The sequence below is a fragment of the Schistocerca americana genome, chromosome 1 (genome assembly GCF_021461395.2).
Source record: "Schistocerca americana isolate TAMUIC-IGC-003095 chromosome 1, iqSchAmer2.1, whole genome shotgun sequence".
NCBI lineage: Eukaryota > Metazoa > Arthropoda > Insecta > Orthoptera > Acrididae > Schistocerca > Schistocerca americana.
The window spans coordinates 1027253344-1027276797 of NC_060119.1; positions in this window are offsets into that span (position 1 = coordinate 1027253344).

Genomic DNA, 23454 nt, shown 5'->3' on the forward strand with positions numbered 1-23454 from the left:
GACACTCTTAATGATCGTGGCAATTTAGAAATACATAATTGAATAAGTGCTGATTCACTGTAAGGTTCACTTAAGTAATGGTTTTGTTGTACCATATGCTCAAAAAATTGCGTGACACTGGGAAAATTTGTGTTCTCATAATTTGGTAAACTAATTAGTTGATCTTTAATTCCGCGCTGTGTCGTCTTCGACCAATACACTAACAGAAAAGCATTCTGAAACTCTTCTACCAAATACCATTGTCTCGCGATCGGTCTCATACGAGTTGCCGGTTCGCCTTCCAAAAAACTGCAAATAAATTCAAGTTTAGGTGTTACAGGCCAAGTCGGTGGAAAAGCAAAGCTAAATTGTTGTATCCAATCTAGCGGATGAATCTGTGTTCTGTCATTTTTAAACACTTTAAATTTTCTCACTGGCAGAAAATGTTTGTAATCAAAATTATCGTCTCTGTATGATGGAACAAGTTCATGATTGTAATAGAATCTATTTGTCTGTGTCTGTTCGGAATCTAAGTCGCGTACTCTCTGTAGATTACCTAAATTATACGCACTGCGTGAGTCTGACAAATGTTCACAAAGTGGCGTCTGTTGTGATGTGTTATTAACTGAAATATTTTTCATCTCTGTTACTTCTTGCTGTAAATTTGACAACTTTCTACGTAATGTATTATTAGACGAATCGATCTCATTGATTGTCTGCTGTAAATTTTGGAATTCAGGTGTTTGGTAAAACGAAATCGGTGCAGTATCGTCTGATTTGTTGTCATTATTACTTTCAATAACATCAATACGACTGGCCAATTCATCACATTTTTCAGTCAGTATTTTTACCTGATCATCGTTTTTAGTGTCAGAAGTATTAATCTGTTTTTGTAATTTACGTGTGGTTTCGTTCAATTTTTTAACGTCAGCTTTGATGTCATCAGAATCATGTGTTAGTTCTAATTGTTCGAGTCTGTCTGTCACTGTCTGAAAGTCTGTTGTGTATGTGTCTGTTTTCGATTTAAGATCGGAAATTTCGTCACGTAATTCTGTGTTCGACTGTTTGATGGTATTAATTTCATCGGGCACTGAAGCAATATTGTTGTCTACGTATGTTTTAGCTTTCGAAACAATTTACGTTTATCCTCTTGTCTCTGTGCGGTGATTGTTTCCATGACTTGTCGTTTTACTTTATTCTGATCCTGTATAAATTTACGGAAACGCGTATCACTGTTTTGTAGGTGAAGATTAAAACGCTCATCAATTTGACTGTTCTGTTGCTCAAATTTCGTGTCAATCTTTGCATCCATTGTGCGCGAAAGTTCTGCTGTCATTGCTTTAAACTCATCGCGTAATTGTGTAGCTTTTTCAGAGCATTGTTTACAGACTGTACTAATTTCCTCTCTAAGTGTTTCTGTTGTAGCTGTTTGCATATCCCTTAATTCTTGAGCAACAGATCTAATTTCTTCGCTACTTTTCCTAGCACAAGCCTCAATTTCCTCGCTTAATTGTTCCTTAGTGTCATGACACTGCGCGGCCACGGCTGTAAACTGCTCGCTAAGCTCTCTGGAATTCTTGTCTAATTTTTCATTAAGGCTGTCATGTTTTTCATTAAGCTGTTTGATCTGTTCACTAAGCTGTCTAGAATTGTTGTCCAATTTTTCATTTAACTGTCTGGAATTGTTGTCTAATTTTTCTTTAAGTTGTTTGTTATCTTCTTTAAGGTCGTCTTGTTTTTTACTCTGTTGTAGCAATATTGCCATAATTTGTTCCAAGGTAACATTACCTACTCTATTCTCTGTACTGTTTGATGGTGTATCTGCAATTGTCACGTTTTGTGTGACCATTTGGTCATTCTGCAATTTACAAAAAGGCTTGCCAGTCGAATGTACACTGTCAGTCACTATTTCGGAATTAAATAAATCTGTCCTACTTTGAGTATCCTGTTCATTTTCATTAGAAAAATTTGTCTGCTCGTCACGTAAATCCTGCAAACCGGGTGTGTTAAGCTGGGCAGCGCTCATTGCAACAGAACGCCCCGCGTCATCAATTGTCGTCACATTAACAGAGGACAAAATTGAGTTCATTTGTTCATCATTAAGATAAAAATCATTATTAGTGGTCAATACGTATTGATTGTCAGTAAACGGAAATGGTCATCATTACACTGCGCGTCACAAATACTATCAGTCAAGTTGTTTAATTCGGTTATTTCACTCATTATACCTCGCGATGCACTATTAATAGTCTTTCGCGGCATTTTTACACTAGTCACAATTATTCACAATTGAGACAAAGACAATGCAAAATCCAACAAATACAAATACAACAAAGAGCAACGAATTGCCGATGATCTGAGGAAAGAAAGTCACAAAATTAGTAAAAGCGTTGCGCCAAATGCTAATTATATTTTATTAAATATGAGCAGTTATCTGGCTACTTATCAGAGGATTCTCAAAGCAATACGATCCTGGACCCGATGTCGCCAAGTGTAACCTCCCCGCAAAAATTTAAAAAGAAAAATTTTTAAATGTGAATTGAGATCGTGCTAAGTGTAACCTCCCCGTGAAAATAAGAAAATGAAAAGAATTAAATAGAATTGCAAATAGTGCCATATGTTAGTTTCCCACAGTAATAAAACTCAGTGATAATAAAAATGTGCAAAAATGTTAAGTCCCAACAAAATTAACGTTAAGGTGAACCTGATAAATTTTATAAGGGCAGCTGCGCTGACCATAGGCCCTGTACAATAATTAATCTGATAAATTGATTCTGGGAGGAAAAGCATAGGAAATATTGTTTCAATTAGAATGATTCTTTTCTTAAAAACGATTGCTTTGAAAACAAAATTATTATTGGGGCATTTCTTGAACAAATTAATTACAATTAACAGATATTATTGGCTGAGCGCAATGCTGCTTCATTACCTTAGATAACAATATACGTCGTCCTGAATCGTGACCAGAGACCCATGTCGACGCCCGCCGACTCCTCACACACAACTCCGACTCGCAACTGAGTCCAACACGGAACAGCGTCCAACTCGGAACTACATGCTCTCGCGACTCGCTACGTACAACAACTGCACTCTCGCGCGGTCAAGCGCAGACTGGCAACGATAAATAACTCTCTGGTCAGAAATTCTGTCATGCCTCGCCATCGCTGGTTGAAACGTACGCGTTTCAACTTCCACCGCAGAAAGAAATCTGGGGACGTCAGATCCGGTGAACGTGTGGGCCATGGTATGGTGCTTCGACGACCAATCCACCTATCATGAAATATGCTGTTCAGCACCGCTTCAACCGTACGCGAGCTATGTGCCGGACATCCGTCATGTTGGAAGTACATCGTCATTCTGTCATGCCGTGAAACATCTTGTAGTAGCATAGGTTAAAATGGCGGCCAATTATCCTTCCACCCATAATGCCGCACAATGCATTAACCCGCCAAGTTCGCTGATGTTCCACTTGTCGCAGCCATCGTGGATTATCCGTGTTCCAGTAATGCATATTATGCCTTTTTACGTTACCGCTGTTCGTGAATGACGCTTCCTTGCTAAATAGAACGCGAGCAAGAAATCTGTCATCGTCCCGTAATTTCTTTTGTGCCCGTTGGCAGAACTGTACACGACGTTCAAAGTCGTCGCCATGGAATTCCTGGTGCGTAGAAATATGGTACGGGTGCAATCGATGTTGATGTAGCATTCTCAACAACGACGTTTTCGAGATTCCCGATTCTCGCGCAATTTGTCTGCTACTGATGGCGGATTAGCCGCGATAGCAGCTAAAACACCTACTAAAACACCGACGCGTTAACATAGCCCAGATAGACATGAAGCCCACACCCACAGAAACAGTACAAGTTTTTATGACAATTACCACGGCAGATGACAGAGACTGAACAACGACATGATAAAATAAAAGAAATTATTCAGACAGCTAAGAGAGACAAAATTTAGTTGTTATGGGGGACTGAAATTCAACAAGAGGAAGAGAAGGAAAAATGGAACCTGGTTATGGACTGGGGAAAAGGAATAAAAGAGAAAGACTGCTGATGAAAGTTTGTACAGAGCATCTTTTGATCTTCATGAACACTTGGTTTAAGAAACATGAAAGATGGTTGTAAAACTGAAAGAGACCTAGAGACACCGGAAAGTTTCATACTGACTATGAAATGGTAAGTACGCTCGTATCTATGGGGGAGAGTGGGGAGGGGGGTGGGGACAGGGCAAACCGGGGTATCTGGCCCGGGCGACAATTTCAGGGGGCGTCAAACTCATATTCTTGAAGGAAAAAAACCTTCTTTCACAAAGCACGCTGTCTACCGATTATTCTCATAAACTCATGATTTTGAAACACATCCCTGTTGGTTTTGGTTTTTGAATATATTCTAAGCTGATTTCTGAACGAATGAAAAGTTTATTTTTGAATGCGTGCACAGTGTACATGATGTCTCTGCCAGGGGAATCCCCGACGCATCTAGAAATAAAAAACTTAGCTGTAGAAAAAGGGGAGGGGCTGTACGAGATGACAAGAACAAACCCGAGCGGGTGAATGCCAATCGCTGTTTGTTTATGTAGTTGACTGGGTGTGTGAATGATCAGCCGTGTTATAATTACTAGCGAAATCCACAGATTCACACTACCAGATCAGAAATAAATGAATAACAGGAATAACAAGTAAGGAAGCTTAAGTATTAATCTTCTCGATGTACCCAAGAAAATGAAATTTTGGCACAAAATGTTTGCAGGTAGCTATACTATTAAGGGCCAGTTGTACAGTCCCCAGTCAGCAGTCACTTACGTTCTATTTTCGGAATAAAGAGGAAAACGCGTTGTACGAGCACATAATAACTCCTAACCGGAGAACAGACGTGGGATAACTAAACTGGTGATTCCGGCAGGGTTAGTAAAGTTGAACGGAGAATAAGTTTTGACAATGGCAGGAACATTTGCAGAATTAGTGATGGCAAGATTGTTTGTTAGAATGAGGAAGGAGGAGAAATGGGGACGTCACACAAATTATATGGAAGAAAATAACTTTTCCTAATATATATAAAAATTACGTACTACTGCTTTTCGATCTTGTGCTTGAGAAACTGGAGCGCATGAATGAAATGTGAAACTATTTCTTAACGTAAAACTTTTTGCTTGCAGTAGGCCTAATAGCGGTTTGGTATTGATACTTCGTGAATTATATTCTGTCGTATTATTTATCTAAATGAAGTAGGTAAAAATAACCATTTGTGCCAAAACAGTCTCGCTTATTGGGCTTATGTTACAATTACTGGAGCATTAGAAAGGCCTATTCCGTTTTATCTAGCAGACAGTGTCAAAATATACGCAATAAAATCGAGTAACCACACCAGTCTTGGGTACTATTAATATTAACAGCTTTTTACGTATTAGACACCGACATTTTGATTTATCATGTAGCAAAACGTTTGACGAACTTTTATGACGTAATAGATTCTTTCGCAGAAAGGAAAGAATACCCTGAAAAACTTTAGCAAGATTATAGAGAAAAAATGCTGGGACCTAAGGATTAAAGAAATTTATACTGTTTTGCTTGTCTGTTGTCTTTGCTGGTTTTCTGTTTCCTATATTTAATAACATGTCTCACATTTCCTTGAGAATATATGTGCTTTATACATCAAACTCTTGACAAATATGTGCGCTACAAAACGAACATATTTTTGAATAGTCGATTTTTCTTATTTTTTGATATCCTATCTCAAACGTTCAAGGGGAGGAAGGAGGGGCCTCTATCAAGATTTTCCCCGGTACGGACATGTCGTAGATCCGGGGCTGATGGTAGGCCAGAGATTTTGAAACTGAATTTTAAATTGTAAGACATTTCCAGGGGCAGGTGTGGACTGTGACCACAATTGATTGATAATAGTGTTCTGTTTGAAACTGAAGAAATTGCAAAAAGGTAGCAAATTGAGGATATGCGATCTGGAGAATATGAGAAAATGAGAGGTTGCTGAGAGTTTCAGAGGGAGCATTGGGCAACGATTCACTAGAACAGCGGGTAGTACTAGAGCAGAAGGCGCATGGGCAGCTTTGAGAGATGAAGTAGGGAAGGCAGCAGAGGATCAAGTAGATAAAAGGACAGAGCCAAGTAGAAATCCTTGGAACTCATAGGAGATATTGAATTCAGTTGATGAAAGGAGAAAATATACAAGCGCAGCAAATGAAGCAGGCGAAAGGAAATACAAACTTCTAAAAAATGAGATTGACAGAAAGTGCAAAATTTCTAAGTAGGAATGGCTAGAGGGCAAGTGTAAAGATTTGGAAGCATATCTCACTAGTTGAAAGATAGATATCACCTACTGAAAAGTTAAAGAGGCCTTTGGAGAAAGGGGAAGCAGCTGTATGAATATCAAGAGCTCAAATGGAAATCAGGGTACTAAGCAAAGAAGGGAAAGCTGAAAGGTGGAGGAAGTATACACTGTATCTGTCCTATGTATTGCCAGCAGCATTTTCTCTGGTGTTTTCACTCACATTTGCAGTTCCATTTTTGCAATATGTAGCTGGAGTCAGCCCAAACAAATCCTGCTCATCGCCTCTCACACACGACGGCCACTGTCGATACAAAGCGTTGATGTTTTTCATTACATACAAAATGTGTCTTAAAGTGGAATTTTGCATGCACATTCGACAGAGCCGTCCCAAGGTAGCCTAGCGCGATATTCGTTTTACCGATGTGTCTTAACCGGGACAGTAAAACACGAAGAACAGTCAGCCCTCCAGCAGCGACTGACCAGTCCATCTGCATGGCGGTAGCAGTCAGCGTATGCAAGGGCACTGCTGGACTATTCGTTATTCTTCGTGTTTTACTGTCCCTGTTAAGACACCTCGGTAACACGAATACCGCGCTAGGCTACCTTGGGACGGCTCTGTCGAATGTGCATGCAAAATTCCACTTTAAGACACATTTTATTTGCAGCTATAAACAAACCCATATTTTCCATCGACACTGGGCGTCGCATAAAAAATGGATAAGCAGCATCTATTTGGGCTCACTCTAGCTACACATTGAAAAACCGAAATTGCAAATGTCTCCCGAAACATTACAGAAAGTGCGCCTGACGTCTCTTAGAAGAGACACCCTGTGTAAAGGGTCTATGCAAGAGACATGAAAGCAAATTCATAGAAATTGAAGATGACGTAGATGAAAATGAGATGGGAGATACGATGCTGCGAGAAAATTTGACAAAGCCTGAAAGGCCTAAGTACACACAAGGCCTGGTGAGTAGACTACATTGCGCCAGAACTATTTATAGCCTTGGGAGAGCCAACCATGATCATACCATTCCATCTGGTGTGCAAGATGTATGACAAAAGCTAAATACCTTCAGACGTGGAGAAAAACGTAAAAAAAATCCAAACAAAGCACACGTTGACAGGAGTGAATATTACAGAATTATCAGTGTAATAAGGTATGCAAAATACTAATACACATTCTCTACAGAATTTTGTTAAAAAATGCGGAATCCGACATAATGTAAGATAATTTTGAATTCCACAGAAATTTAGAAACATGCATGGCATTACTGATCGTACGACTTCTCTTAGAATAGGATAACTGTAAAAATATAAGGGTGGTGAGGCACAAGCACACAAGACAGATGCCAGTGATTACTGGACTCGGAGAGGTTTTTTTTTTTTTTTTTTTTTTTTTTTTTTTTTTTTTTTTTTTTTTTTTTTTTTTAGTCGGGTTACAAACGGAGAGATGGTTCAAATGGTTCTGTGCACTATGGGACTTAACATCTGAGGTCATCAGTCCTATAGACTTAGAACTACTTAAACCTAGCTAACCTATGGACATCACACACATCCATGCCCAAGGCAGGATTCGAACCTGCGACCGTAGCAGCAGCGCGATCCGGACTGTTGCGCCTAGAACCTTTGGCCGCAACGGCCGGCACAAACAGTGAGAACTGAAAGAAATTAACCCAGTACAAGACCATAATAAGTGTAACAGTTTCCAGAAAAAGAAAGTAATTTACTTCATCAGAACACTAGATCGTTGAAAACCAAGATAGACGATCTTATTATATGCCTAGAATATGTGGAAAATTCTGAAGGGGAAAATGTTCCGTGCTTCTCTGAACACCATGTAGCCACAGGGAGGAGAAGCTAAATATCAAGGATTACAGACTTGCATCATTCTCATGTAGAGTTAACTTGGGAAAAGGAGGAGTTGCAGCATACTTAAAATGTTGGACACAAAGTAAAAAATGTAGATAGAAATAGTTTTTATGTTGATTGGGACCTAGAAGCATGTGCTTGTGAGTTGTTACTGCAGAATACTTCTCCGATAATTGTAACAGTTTACAGATCCACTCTAAGAAGCTTTCAGCTATTTTTGAGAGATCTAGAAGTATTATCGATGTGTCAGACAAGAAGAAGCAGTAGTTTATGTTGATGTCAGTACAAATTTCTTAAACGGTATAGACAGGGAAAATGAACTAAAACTATTATTTTGGTGTTTCAACCTAATTTCATTAGTCAAAATTTAAAGTTGTGTGCAGCAAAATAGTAGGATACTGACAACTATTTTTATAAACACTGTTCATGTTGAAACAATCAATGTGTACCCAGCTGCAAATGGACTCGCTGATCATGACGCACAGTTAATATAAATAAACAGTATGGAGCTTACAAACATGAGGCAGGTTCATTCAAACCGTACAGGCTTATTGATGACAACAAAGTGAGAGTAAAGTAAAAGAGGTGCTTTGGTATGAGATGTATGTAGAAAAAGATGCTAATGTCGAATTCAGTTTATTCCATAGAAAATTCGCATCAATATTTGAAGTGAAGATCGTGAGATAAAAACCATATGTGACTTTGGCAAATGGGAGAGAGGACATCCAGTCAGTGCACAAGGTTCTGTAACAATTGAACTAAATGCTAATGTTGTGACTAATAATTCACGAGTTGCAAATATGTTTAACCATCACTTTCGAAATGTAGCAGCAAGTGTAGGATTAAATGGTTTAGTTGAAGAAGCAAGAGAATATATTAAAATTGTCATTCCATAAAACCACAAGGAACTACAAGTAGCACGAACATCCTTCACTAATATTAATACAGTAATAAAAATTCTATAAGTCAAAAGTTCTTGTGGGGTATATGAAATTTGAAACGAATTCTGAAAAGTTCTTCCAGCTTCGTAAGTAATGTCTTTAGTGATATAAGCAATGCATCACTGGCCCAAGGAATTTTTCCTTATAGGTTAAAATATGCAATTATTGGACAACTTTATAACAAAAGTGACAAGACAGACTTCCAGTTTCCTCAATGACAGCTTTTTCCAGAATATTCAAAACATAATGCATTCAACAGTAGTCACGCACTGAAGTGTAAACAATTTACTTAGCCTATCACAGTTTGGATTCCAGAAAGATGGCTCAACTGAGAATGCTATTTATACATTCATTCATCATATAGTACAAGCCTCAAATAATAATATACCGCCAGATGGTATTTTTTTGTTATCCCTCCAAGGCCTTCGATTGGTAGATCACGATACTCTCTCCAAGAAACTCAAGTATTATATAATTTATGACTTTACACACACTGGTTTGAATCGTACATGACAAATAGAATGCAAATGTTATGCTGAATAATTCAGACAATCTTGGAAAGGTAGAGAATGTTAGTGACTCAGGTAAAATCACAAAGGGAGTCCCACAGGGTTCAATTTTGGATCAGCTCCTATTCATTATATATATGAATGCCCTACCACTTAAAATTCAATAAGATAAATTGATACTTTTTGCGGAAGATACTAGCGTTATAACAAATCGCATTAGAGAGAAAGCAACAGAGGAGTTAGTAAATGAAATTTTCCAAAGGGTTATTAAGTGGTTCTCTGCAAATGGACTCTCCCTAAATTTTGAAAAAACACATTACTTTCAGTTCTGTAGAAAACATAGTCATACTAGTAATGGATTTAGCATATGAGCAGGATTCAGTAAGTAGAGCAGAATACTCTAAATTTTTGAGTGTACATATTGATGAATATCTGGGCTGGAAGAAACATGTTACTGAACTTCTCAAAAAGTTAAATTCAGCTACTTTTGATCTTTGTATAATTGCTGATATTGGAAACAAAAGTATATTTCGCTTATTTCCACCCAGTAATATTGCACAGAATAATTTTCTATGGTAAGCTATCACTTACAAAAAAAGTAGTCACTGCACAAAAGTGGGCAGTAAGAATAATATGTATTGTTCACCTGCAGATGTCATGTAGGTATCTCTTCAAGAGCATAGGAGTAGTGGGATAAACCTGGTTCTACATTACTTTGTTTCTGTGGGTCCATACATTTAGGAGCAAGCATACATTCATGGGCAAACAAAGTGTTTCACAATCTGATCTGTAACCCGCTGAGGGTAGTTATATGACAATTTTGGAGTAATCCATCCTTCTGAGAAACCCCCACTCTTCTCCCACCCCTCTCCTCATCCTCCTCCATCCCACTGGGAAATCTTGAACCCTCCCCCTCACTGATAAAAGAACACTCTTGATATCAAATTAACTGAGTAATTAATTAAATTAATCGATTAATAACCCACTCGCCTCTTAGTAAATCCCCAGACCTCCCCTCCCCCACTTCCCCTTCCCACTGCCATCTGGAACTGGCTATACTCTACTGTGCAAACGCTGCACAGTACCACTCCATCTGAAACAGTGTTCAGGTACAGCCCCATACTCTAATGTGTGAATATTGTACTATACTATCCTGTCCAAAAATACATCCAGGTATGGCACTCTGCAGCGCATTTTGGCTATATGGGTTCTGTCTCATACATCAGGATGGTACCCTCCCCCCCCCCCCCCCCCACAGACACATTGCATACAAAATAGTGCCGTTGGGCTGGCCGTTACAATTGGATTGCAAATATAACCGCCGGCCAGGGTGGCCGAGCGATTCTATGGGCTACAGTCTGGAACCACGCGATCGCTACGGTCGCAGGCTCGAATCCTGCCTCGGGCATGGACGTGTGTGATGTCCTTAGGTTAGTTAGGTTTAAGTAGTTCTAAGTTCTAGGGGACTGATGACCTCAGAAGTTAAGTCGCGTAGTGCTCAGAGCCATTTGAACCATTTTTTGCAAGTATAACCAAATTTAGAATGTATGACAGAAATATCACGTGACTGGAACTGCTGTCATTTTGGATCTTTACAGTATAAAAGGAGGCTTGATATAGCATATGATCAGTCTTTTGTGGTGGTTGGAAGTATCAACATGAATTCCCCCAAAATGCCTTACATGCCTCAGCTATTAGGGAGAAGGACAAGACCAGTTGTCAAATTCTATGGTTTATGGTTACTGATGGACAGTTTTGTTTCTGACATTGGCAGGACACCAAATATGATACACTCCTTAACAAGAAGGAGTTAAATGTTCTTACTTCTGTTATAGAAACGGTTTCCGATAACACTATGGTTGTTAAGATCTGTGATGAGGTGGAATATCAACAGAAGTTAAAGAAAGGACGATCTATAATGTTACAGAAGGCGATGTGTGGCTCATTTATTATCTACGCAGTAAATTCTCCCAGTTCGTCACCGCAATACACGCTGTCAAGAAGCAGTTACCTTTTCTCTTGCACAGAAGCGACAGTGTGACTGCAAGAGGAATCCGTAAGGAAGCACTGGAAACCATTTGTATATCATATAAAGTGGAATTAGCTGACATTAAAATGGCTGTTCTAATGTATGAGCTGCTACTTCTAAACGACTATTGCGTTTTGAATTTGGACATAATGGAAGATTTTGCCAAGATTTTTAATGAAATCGAGATGTACGACTACCTAATATCAAACCACGACTTCATGAAAGAAGGAGACAGCCAGGCAAACAGCAGTGTGATTGTGGGAAACCGTAAGACAGTTGGAATAGACCGATTAACTTGAATGACCTCCAGCTGTAGAATAAAGATTCATAACATATTTGCATGTCAGATCACAATCCTAGGTGAGAGCAAAGTTATCGGTAACCACCTAATAGATTTTACAAAGCGTCCATATATGCAATTACAAGACTTTTAAACAACATTGTATTTCCATACTGGAAGCTACAACATACAACTACAAAATGGCAGCCAATATTCTGTCGCTGCCTTTACAGGACCACTTGCCAATGTGTATGCTGCCACTTCCTGGCCTGAGACATAAGTGAATACCCACCTGGCTCCATGCCAACAGAGTCTGCCAGTCGCCTGTCACTTCTCCCCAGCCATCGGTTCAGAGTTTGATTCTGGACGACGTCACAGCCTGTTGCAAAGTCATATGACGCCGCTGGTTCCCATGTACCCCACAGCATAACCACATCCAGTGCACCAGCCGCAACCACCGAATCAACTCCCATCATGCTAGCAACGCCAGGCCATCGCGCCGCATCCCGAACAGTACCTGTATTTCGCTTGGCTATTTTCTCGCCTTCCTCCCCTGTTGCGCCAAGTGGAAACGTCTTGAGCTGATGCCAAACAGTGCCAGAGTTGAAGGTGTAATGGATTAAGTAAGACTTATTTATATTCATGCATAGTTTGCGCCGGCTGGAGTGGCCGAGCGGTTCTAGGCGCTTCAGTCTGGAACCACGCGACCGCTACGGTCGCAGGTTCGAATCCTGCCTCGGGCATGGATGTGTGTGATGTCCTTAGGTTAGTTAGGTTTAAGTAGTTCTAAGTTCTAGGGGACTGATGACCTCAGAAGTTAAGTCCCTTAGTTCTCAGAGCCATTTGAACCATTTTTTTCCATAGTTTGCCCGTAGCTTCCCACAATGTCGCTCCTGTACCACAAACCATCAAAAGAAACTAGGACACCCCATATGGCTATCGAGGCCATCCTGACACACACGAAGACAGCTAACTTTCATTAAGTGATTTGTACATACTTCATGCCAAAAAATAAAAAAATAAAAAATAAAAAAATAGATAAAATAAAAATAAAAGGACGATGCACTGCGAAGGACTGAGACTGATGTAACGTACATGATCAACAAACAAATGATTACACAGTCAAAAAAAATTGGATGATGAACACAGTAGAAAGCGCTTCCCAAATATAGCGTAGACTCATTGGTCACCTCTGGCCCCTATGCAAGTTGTTATATACACTCCTGGAAATTGAAATAAGAACACCGTGAATTCATTGTCCCAGGAAGGGGAAACTTTATTGACACATTCCTGGGGTCAGATACATCACATGATCACACTGACAGAACCACAGGCACATAGACACAGGCAACAGAGCATGCACAATGTCGGCACTAGTACAGTGTATATCCACCTTTCGCAGCAATGCAGGCTGCTATTCTCCCATGGAGACGATCGTAGAGATGCTGGATGTAGTCCTGTGGAACGGCTTGCCATGCCATTTCCACCTGGCGCCTCAGTTGGACCAGCGTTCGTGCTGGACGTGCAGACCGCGTGAGACGACGCTTCATCCAGCCCCAAACATGCTCAATGGGGGACAGTTCCGGAGATCTTGCTGGCCAGGGTAGTTGACTTACACCTTCTAGAGCACGTTGGGTGGCACGGGATACATGCGGACGTGCATTGTCCTGTTGGAACAGCACGTTCCCTTGCCGGTCTAGGAATGGTAGAACGATGGGTTCGATGACGGTTTGGATGTACCGTGCACTATTCAGTGTCCCCTCGACGATCACCAGTGGTGTAAGGCCAGTGTAGGAGATCGCTCCCCACACCATGATGCCGGGTGTTGGCCCTGTGTGCCTCGGTCGTATGCAGTCCTGATTGTGGCGCTCACCTGCACGGCGCCAAACACGCATACGACCATCATTGGCACCAAGGCAGAAGCGACTCTCATCGCTGAAGACGACACGTCTCCATTCGTCCCTCCATTCACGCCTGTCGCGACACCACTGGAGGCGGGCTGCACGATGTTGGGGCGTGAGCGGAAGACGGCCTAACGGTGTGCGGGACCGTAGCCCAGCTTCATGGAGACGGTTGCGAATGGTCCTCGCCGATACCCCAGGAGCAACAGTGTCCCTCATTTGCTGGGAAGTGGCGGTGCGGTCCCCTACGGCACTGCGTAGGATCCTACGGTCTTGGCGTGCATCCGTGCGTCGCTGCGGTCCGGTCCCAGGTCGACGGGCACGTGCACCTTCCGCCGACCACTGGCGACAACATCGATGTACTGTGGAGACCTCACGCCCCACGTGTTGAGCAATTCGGCGGTACGTCCACCCGGCCTCCTGCATGCCCACTATAAGCCCTCACTCAAAGTCCGTCAACTGCACATACGGTTCACGTCCACGCTGTCGCGGCATGCTACCAGTGTTAAAGACTGCGATGGAGCTCCGTATGCCACGGCAAACTGGCTGACACTGACGGCGGCGGTGCACAAATACTGCGCAGCTAGCGCCATTCGACGGCCAACACCGCGGTTCCTGGCGTGTCAGCTGTGCCGTGCGTGTGATCATTGCTTGTACAGCCCTCTCGCAGTGTCCGGAGCAAGTAATGTGGGTCTGACACACCGGTGTCAATGTGTTCTTTTTTCCATTTCCAGGAGTGTAGCTTGGCATTGAGTGACAGACTTGTTGGATATCCTCCTGAGGGATATCGTGCCAAATTCTGTCAATTGACGGGTTAGATCGTCAAAATACCGACATAGTGGAGTCTCTTCCCATAATCCTCCAAATATTCTCTGTTTGGGAGAGATCCAGCAGCCTTGCTGGCCAACGTATGGTTTGGCAAGGAGGGAGACAAGCAGTAGAAACTCTAGCTGTAGTGGGTGAGTGTTATCTTCCTGAAATGTAAACCCAGGACAGCTTACGATGAAGGGCAACAAAGCAGGCTGTAAAGTATCGCCGATATACAGCTGTGCTGAAAAGGTGCCGCAGATGATAACCAAAGGGTTCCTCCTATGAAAATAAATTGCACCCCATACCATCACTCCTGGTTGTCGGGCGACAATCAGGTTGGAATCCCACCTCTGTCTGGGGCGTCTCCAGATATGTCTTCCGCCTGGAATCTGATTGAGTGGAGGAGAATTGTCTCCACTGATGAGTCCTGCTTCGAATTAAGCCCCAATCACCAGCGACGACGTGTCTAGAGGTGTCCCATACAGTGGTGGGATACCAACATCATTGTCGCCCATCGTAAGACCTGATAACTGTTTCATAGCAGGACTACTTTGGTCAACACCCCTACACCACAGCGCTACATCGGAAGATATTCTACTCCTTGACTAGTTGCCCTTCATGGCAGGCCATTCTGGGCTGACGTTTCTGCAAGACAGTGCCCGCCCGCACATGGCGAGAGCGTCTACTGCTTGTCTTCGTCCTTGCCTTGGTCAGCAGAATCACCGGATCTCTTACTGACTGACAACGCTGGGGAATTATGGGATGGGCACTCCAACAAGCTCGGAATTTGGGCAATCTATCTCGTCAGTTGACAGAATTTGGAACGATATTTCTCAGGAGGACTTCCGAAAACTCTGTCAACCAATGGCAAGCCACCAATTGCTTCTGTGGGATCGAAGTGTAGATCAGTGCTTTAGTGGCTTGTGAAGTTCTTTCCCTAGAATAGAACATCGAATTTTTCAGAAACTGTAATCATATTGTTGTCTGTACATGTACATCACATATGCCGATTTCTGTCCCATTCAGATAATTCCTTCGTGGTACGTCGTGTTTTGGTCTTTGAGTTTACTAGTTCACATGTTTGTGGAATAGTACACTGTAGGATATGAGTAGAAATCTTGACCTAACCTTGAGATGATCTGTACAAGAAATAACATTAATAACTTAAAAAATCAAATACTGCACGAGTTAAGTACTTCCCGTATTCTCAAAAAGCATCATGCTTATTGTCTTTTTCGAATGTGAATATTAATATAGGTATGGTTCAAATGGCTCTGAGCACTATGGGACTCAACTGCTGAGGTCATTAGTCCCCTAGAACTTAGAACTAGTTAAACCTAACTAACCTAAGGACATCACAAACATCCATGCCCGAAGCAGGATTCGAACCTGCGACCGTAGCGGTCTTGCGGTTCCAGACTGCAGCGCCTTTAACCGCACGGCCACTTCGGCCGGCAATATAGGTATTTTAGGTGATGTTTCGGAAAATTGACAAAAGGAATCTGCCCCCTTGCAGCAAAATATAAAACCACAAGTGCAAGGCAAGAGAGGCGCAGCACACTTGAAAAACACCGCGTAAAATAACTCTGTAAATATTTGCTATTGATAATGAGAGTACCTTCTCAAAACGCTCCACATTAAGAGGGTCGCTCTTTTCGAAAATCTCAAGACGTCGATTTTTGTTTCTCCGCTGAAAATTTTCTCTTTAATGTCTACTTTGTTGTAATTTTTATTCCAAGTTCTCCAGACCCGTTATGGAGTGATGAGGCGATTTGCAAAAAAGCTGTCTTCGAAAACCTTTCACAGTGGAACCAAAATAGTCGACACGTAATTTCAACGACGGCTTAACAGACATTAAGGGGATTGGGAACGTACCCGAATTTGAGTTCGGACCAGCCTGTTACAACTTCTGTACAAAAACGAGCGAAAAGTACATCCAACGAACAGAGCAGTGGGTGACAGAAGCTGCCAAAGAGGCTCATAGGACAACCATGGCCACGAGGATGATGGAGGAGGACCTCGTTTTGGATCTGTAAGGATTGCTGTGTGGTGCAGGGATTGCTGACTGGAGCTATGTTTCCCTCAATTACAAAAAATAAAACCCAAATCTTTCAACGTGCTTTTTTTCCGAAACCGAATTTCCCAAATTGGCGAGAAACGTAACTTGAGAACGGTACATATGGTTTTGATCGGAAGTTGATGCAGGAATTCCAAATTAAATTCTTTATCAGCGTACATAGCCGTTTCACCTAATCTTCAGAAAGTCTGTTTCCGGTGCACGATTTTGTGGCACAGAAAACATTTGTTTCAACACGTCACCACTTTGTTCGAACTTAATATTTATCCTATGTATGCTGATAGAAAATATTACGAAAAACACTTACAGAAAATTATTGTGTTACAGGTGCTTCGAGAACTGCCGCCGATGACCAGTGTTCTGGCAGCAAAGGGTTCCTTCCACCTGGCGCCGCGGATACACACAGCGTCCGATGTGGACGCAAAAATGATTCCTTAAAGACAGAAGTATAATAAATTAAATAGTCCCATCAGAATTAGCACTAGACTTTATTTCACTTAGAAAAAAATCACGAAATTCGCCTATTTTTAATGCATTCAAAGAGGGCCACACACTTAAGCGTGAAAGAAACGTAACTAGTACAGTATTTCATTATTTAAATAATGAATGACACAGAATGAGATTTTCACTGTGCAGCGGAGTGTGCGCTGATATGATACTTCCTGGCTGATTAAAACTGTGTGCCGGGCCGAGACTCGAACTCGGGAATTATACAGTATTATCAACAGTACCTACCTACGGATTCTGAAACAAAACCACATAAGATAAGTAAGCAGATCATTCCTTGCACCTTCATCTACAAAACTGTTTATATTTAACACAGTGACGTCAGATGGGTAGCACTGTGGAACGAACAGTGTATATTGAATGTATCGGTGAACGCCTCATGTAGCCTCAAGCCTATAGCACGCACTCTGTGATCATGTTGCGGACGTGAGCACAGGGAAATATGCTTGCAACGCTGGGCGAGGTCCAGTCTGGGAGTGTTTGCTTAACTGCCCTCGATAGCTACGCGGTCAAGTCCTACGTCAGAGGTGTCGACTGTCACAGGCGAATCGTCTGTTTGTTGCTGTAAGCGCGGCTCGTGAAGTGGGCAAATATTGGCTGCCGGGACGATGTTTACTTAGCGTAGGGATGCTGTTACGCCGCATTTGCACTGTGTAGCCACGTTAATGGACTTCGTGATTGGGCTGCAAATAACTCCATGGTGTGCCTCATTTCAAAGGTTCTTAAGACTGTTACAGGTGCTAAGGTATTACAGTTTTTATCTGCTTTCTTATTTTAATTAAAACTACCTTAAACCGCATGCGAATATATGGACGGAATAGTGAAGCTGATAGTTGTGGCTAACTTGTTGAGTCCACGAAATAGTTGTTTAATAAACATTTAGCTCATGAGGCCGCACATACATCTGCGCGATTAATAAACTGTAACTTAGAAAATCACTGTTTACAAAGCGTGGTTGAATTTTTAAGTGTTGCTTACTTTACAGTCTATGGACCAACCGACACATTGCTGCAATAACCCCAAAAACAAGAGAAAAGAAACAAAAAGAAAACAAAAAAGTTCAATCACAAGGTTAAATAAATATAGACACAATATTTGCGGTGAAAAATAGTATTCCTTTCGTAAGGCATTACAATTTTTTAACAAAACTGAATTTATTCAATTTACTCTAACACTCAACACAGTTTAATAATTGTTTACTGTTGATCTACTGAATGTTTGACTGAGAGCTTACGTGAAATCGAACAGAATCTCTGGTCCGTGTAAAGTTTCGGAAAAACCTCGCAAAATAATCAAAGTTCATTTAGTAGTAGTAGTATGCTTCTAAGGGACTCGAAGCTCCTGTGCCGGTCTCACATGATTCTTGCAGATGCTCCTGTCTTGTGCTACCTCTTGCCAGTTATTTATTCCCAGTCTTTTGCATGTACAGTCAATTTTATTTCGCCAAGTACTCCTGGGTCTCTCTCCAGCCAATTTCAGTCTTCTAGCAATTATTATGTTTACTATCGTTGGTTGTTGTGATAGCTCGTGGATGTCGTGTCTTCTCTTCCAGCACTGTGATTCATGGACCAAAGATTTTTCTTTAAACTTTATCCTCAAATGTTTGTAAATGGTGGTGTTCTGTTTCGGTTAGGCTCCATATTTCTGCCCCATAGATTAGAACTGGTCTGATGATTGGATTATTTAACTTTATTTTAGTTTTCCTAGTCAGCGGTTCGGACCCGAAGAGATTTTGTGTTGCACAGTAGGCTCGGTTAGCATTTTTCAGTCCCGCTTTCATTTCTATCTTTCTCTGATTTTTGTTCATTTACCACTGATCCCAGAAATGTGAACTGTTCAACACGCTCGAATTTGTGTTCACCATCTGTTAGATGTGATTGGTTATCCCATTGATCTCTACATCTTTGAACTACCGTGTATATCGTTTTCTCGTATTTACTTTCAGGCCAAGTCTTGATGCTTCTGTTGCAAGCTCCACAAATAATTGCCTAATCTCTACTTCACTGTTTCCAGTGAGCACAATATCATCTGCGTATGTTAACACATTAATGTTGCTTTCTTGGAGGATCAAATGGTTCAAATGGCTCTGAGCACTATGCGACTTAACTTCTGAGGTTATCAGTCGCCTAGAACTTAGAACTAATTAAACCTAACTAACCTAAGAACATCACACACATCCATGCCCGAGGCAGGATTCGAACCTGCAACCGTAGCGGTCGCTCGGCTCCAGACTGTAGCGCCTAGAAACGCACGGCCACTCCGGACGGCTTGGAGGATCCCAACGGGTACCAGTTTGAGTTTCTTCACAAGTCTTTCTAAAGCTATATTGAAAAGAAGAGGGGGCAAAGCATCTCCTTGTCTTAACCCAGTTTTATTTTTTAAAATGGTCAGACTTTAATCCATTTAGTAAAACCCTGCTTGTATTTTCATCCATGCGTACTTTGCAGAGATTTATCACTTTAATTGGGAAACCAAACTCAGTCATTACGTTTCACAAGCTTTGTCTATGAATAGAGTCATAAGCTTTCATGAAGTCGATGAACACATAATGTATTTTTTTATATTCCAAACTTTTTCATTTATTGATTTGATTGCAAATATGTTTGCAATCTGTTTTTGCGAAGGCAATTATGATAATCCCCAATTATATTTTCTGCATATGATTTTAAGCGGCATAGCAATAAACGAGATAAGATCTTACAATCTGTATTGACTAATGATATTCCTCAATAGTTTCTGAGATCTTCCCTGTGTAGGGACTATTAATGATTCTCTCACTCTGTTGGAATGTTCTATGTTTTCCAGTTTATCTGTCTAAGATGAAATAAACATCTGTGCAATGCTTCTCCTCCATATTTCAGTATCCCATCTAGGATGCTGTCACTGCCAGTTGGTTTACCATCTTTTTTAGGCGTTTGATACACTCTAGCTTCTCCCCACATGTGGGTTCTGGAATTTCCTCACAGCTTTGACTGTTGTTGGAACTAGTAATTGGTGCTTCTGGATCAGAACTATTCAGTAGGTTGTCAAAATACTCCTTGCTTGTCGCTAAAATTTTTCTTGGTTCAATCATCATATTACCATTTAAATCCTTCATCACCTTGGTTTTATAATTAAAACATTTTCTAATTTTGTCGACTGTATCATACATTTTCCGGATATTGTTATTTTGATGATATTTATGAATAGGTTCAATCTGTTGTCTTAGGAATTTTTTTCTCTTTCTTCCGGTTAATTTTGTTTGCCTTCGTTTGAGCCTGCCGATAAGCAAGTTTTACTTCAGGATTCTTATTTATTTGCCACCATTTTTTCTGTAGTTTCATAACCTTGTCTTCAGCTTCTTCACACTCTTCATCGAACCATTTCTTCCCGCCTTTCTTCGTTCTCTCCAGGTTAAGTTCATTTAGCACAGGTTTAAAGTGGCACAATTGCGAAATAAATAAATTCTAAGTACAGATCGCTCACAAATTGAATGCAGTACATTTTCTGAGTTTTGCCCATTCGCCTAATGCGAAATTTTCAAAGTCCACAAGCTGAAAATATTTCAGAGTAGCCGCTATTGACACAAACGAATATCACAAGTCCACAAATCAACCCTTACAAAAATTTCGATTCACTCGAAATACGTCTTCAAATATGTACTGTCTGTCCCAGATCTCAGTCTGGACAACTGAACGAGTGCCACCAAAAGATTGTCCCGTGCAAGATGACTGCGCCTATTTAATGCCTCACTTTAATGTGAGCCAAGCGCACTCACTTCACACGTCTGCAACACACTGAAAACTATAAATTTCATGATATATACGATTCTTGCATCAGTTAATACTTAATTTTACTCGAATTTCTGTAATTGTTCATTCCTTTTCTTAAGCTCAATAGTTTGTACACAGATAACGATTTTGTACAGGCAAATATTACTTTGCATTCTGTCGTTACTAATACTCGTACATAGGGGGTGAATCACGTAAAACTTGCGCCGCAAATATTGCAGAAATGGGATGTGCTGTTGATGCGCGATTTTCACAGAATGGATTGGTAGTCGTGGGTTCGTATTCTTAACCAATAAACAGAGTGTAACAACACGTAGAAAGTGTATTTGAATTCAACAGCGTTTGTCCCAGGGGTCTAGAGCGAGTTTTCACGAGATGTATTTTGAAAAGTTTCCACAGTGACACCTTTCGTGCCATTCAACCTTCTTAGTTGCTAGGTATCCATGAGTGTACTACGATTTGCTAGTCAGTTAGTGCATGGCAGTTCAAGCTCTAGGTCGTGAGCAGACAATTGTATTTACCAATGCAAAGAAAAACGCCATTCTCGTGGTATGTCCGCAGCTCGTGGTCCAGTGGCTAGCTGCCTCTGGATCACTGGGTCCCGGTTCGGTTCCCGGCCGGGTTGGGGATAGTCTCTGCCCCGGCAAGGGGCACTATCCTTCGTGATAGTGACAAGATTGGACTGTGTAAAACTTAGGACTTTGTACGGGCGGTGCTGACCGCGCATTTGAGCGCCCTACAAATCAAACATCATCATGCTCGTGGTATATGGAGTGCGTAGGAAGAATGCAATTCGTTCTTGTACGGTGAATGCGGCAAGATATCCCAATATTTGTCAACCATTTCCGCAATTGTTGAGTTACCAGTTACGTAAAAGTGGTAGTGTAACACGTAGACAACGTATCAGAAGAGAAGTGACGACAGAAGAGGGGGAAATTATTGTTCTTGCTGCTGTTGCAGTTGATCCGCACGTAAGCTACCACGTAATCGCACTAGGAAGTAGCATGAGTCAGACAAGTGCCCTATGCACTATCCATCCCCGTCACACCTCTCTCTATCAAGAGCTGCATGCAACTTTTGCACATGGGCATTAAGACAGGACACTCCAGATTTATCACATATCTTGTTTAGTGATAAACCCACATTTACCACCATGGCCAGGTAAACCACCGAAATATGCACTATTGCTCTGTCGACAATCACCGTTGGCGTTGGCAGATGGAACGTCAGCGTCCATGGAGTATAAACGTTTGGTGTGCGTAGTGAACCACCAGCTCATAGACCCGTTCTTCATGAACGGAACACTAACGCGCGCAAGTATCGCGGCCTTAGGGAACTGGGTGTATATGTTGTCCTTTCATTTCATCATCATCCTCATTCGTGACAGCCGCTAGATTGGATTGTGAAAAAATTGGACTGTGTAAAAATTGGGACTTTGTAAGGGCGCTGATGACCGCGCAGGTGAGCGCCCCACAAACCAAATATCATCATCATCATCATCATCATCGTCGTCGTCGCAACCTTCTAGCAGACCATCTTCCACGGTTGCTAGATGACGTTGCTCTGGAGACTAGCAGGAACCTGTGGTACCAACATGATCGCTGTCCTACAGCATGTCTTCACGAATTGTTTCCAAATGGATGAATTGGACGCAGAGGACCCGTGCCTTGACCGATCAGTTCCCCACCTTTGACACCTGCAGACATTTTTCTGTTTTTCTGAGGGGAGGGGGGGGGGGGGGCAACGAGAAGATGAAAGACGATGTCCACAAGGGCATACTAAGTACATCCGATGACACGCAACGACGTATTACTGCAGTCCGCTCGGACATCTCCGCTCGCACGTATGCAACAGTCTTTCCACACCAGACTGCAAGCGTGTATTGCCCCTGCCAGTGGCCATTTTGAACCTGTGATGGTCAATTGTCTCATTACTGGCAGGTATCCACATAACTAGTGTATGCACTTGTGTTGTTCTTTAGTGTGTGCTACCACAGTTACTGTCAAGCGTCTCCGTGGAAACTCTTCAAAATACCATATATCTTAAATGAATCGCACTAGGATCTTGTAACAAACACCACCGACGTCCTAAATTACCATATATTTAGCTTTTTAGTTTCAATAGGCATTGTTCCATTTCAGAAGGTGTATGTTTGCACAGAAGTTACGCTTACGGCACAACAGTTGTTTCCATTTCCGCAATATTTACGGTGCTCATTTTAGGTGATTCATCCCATATAGACAATTAAATCTATGTAGCTCCGTACATCACTGTCTAACTAGTAATGTTGACTAATTTGTAAATTCACGGTTCCACCAACAGAATGCAAATACCAGCTCGTAATTTTAAAATAGGTAATATTTATAAAAAATTTGTGTGATAGCCAGATAGTGCTCAATGAGAACTCTCTGTAGACACTCTGTCTGTGAAAATCGCTTAAGGCAATTTATTTTCAAATTTCAATTTGTAATACATTTAACACGAAATAACGTAA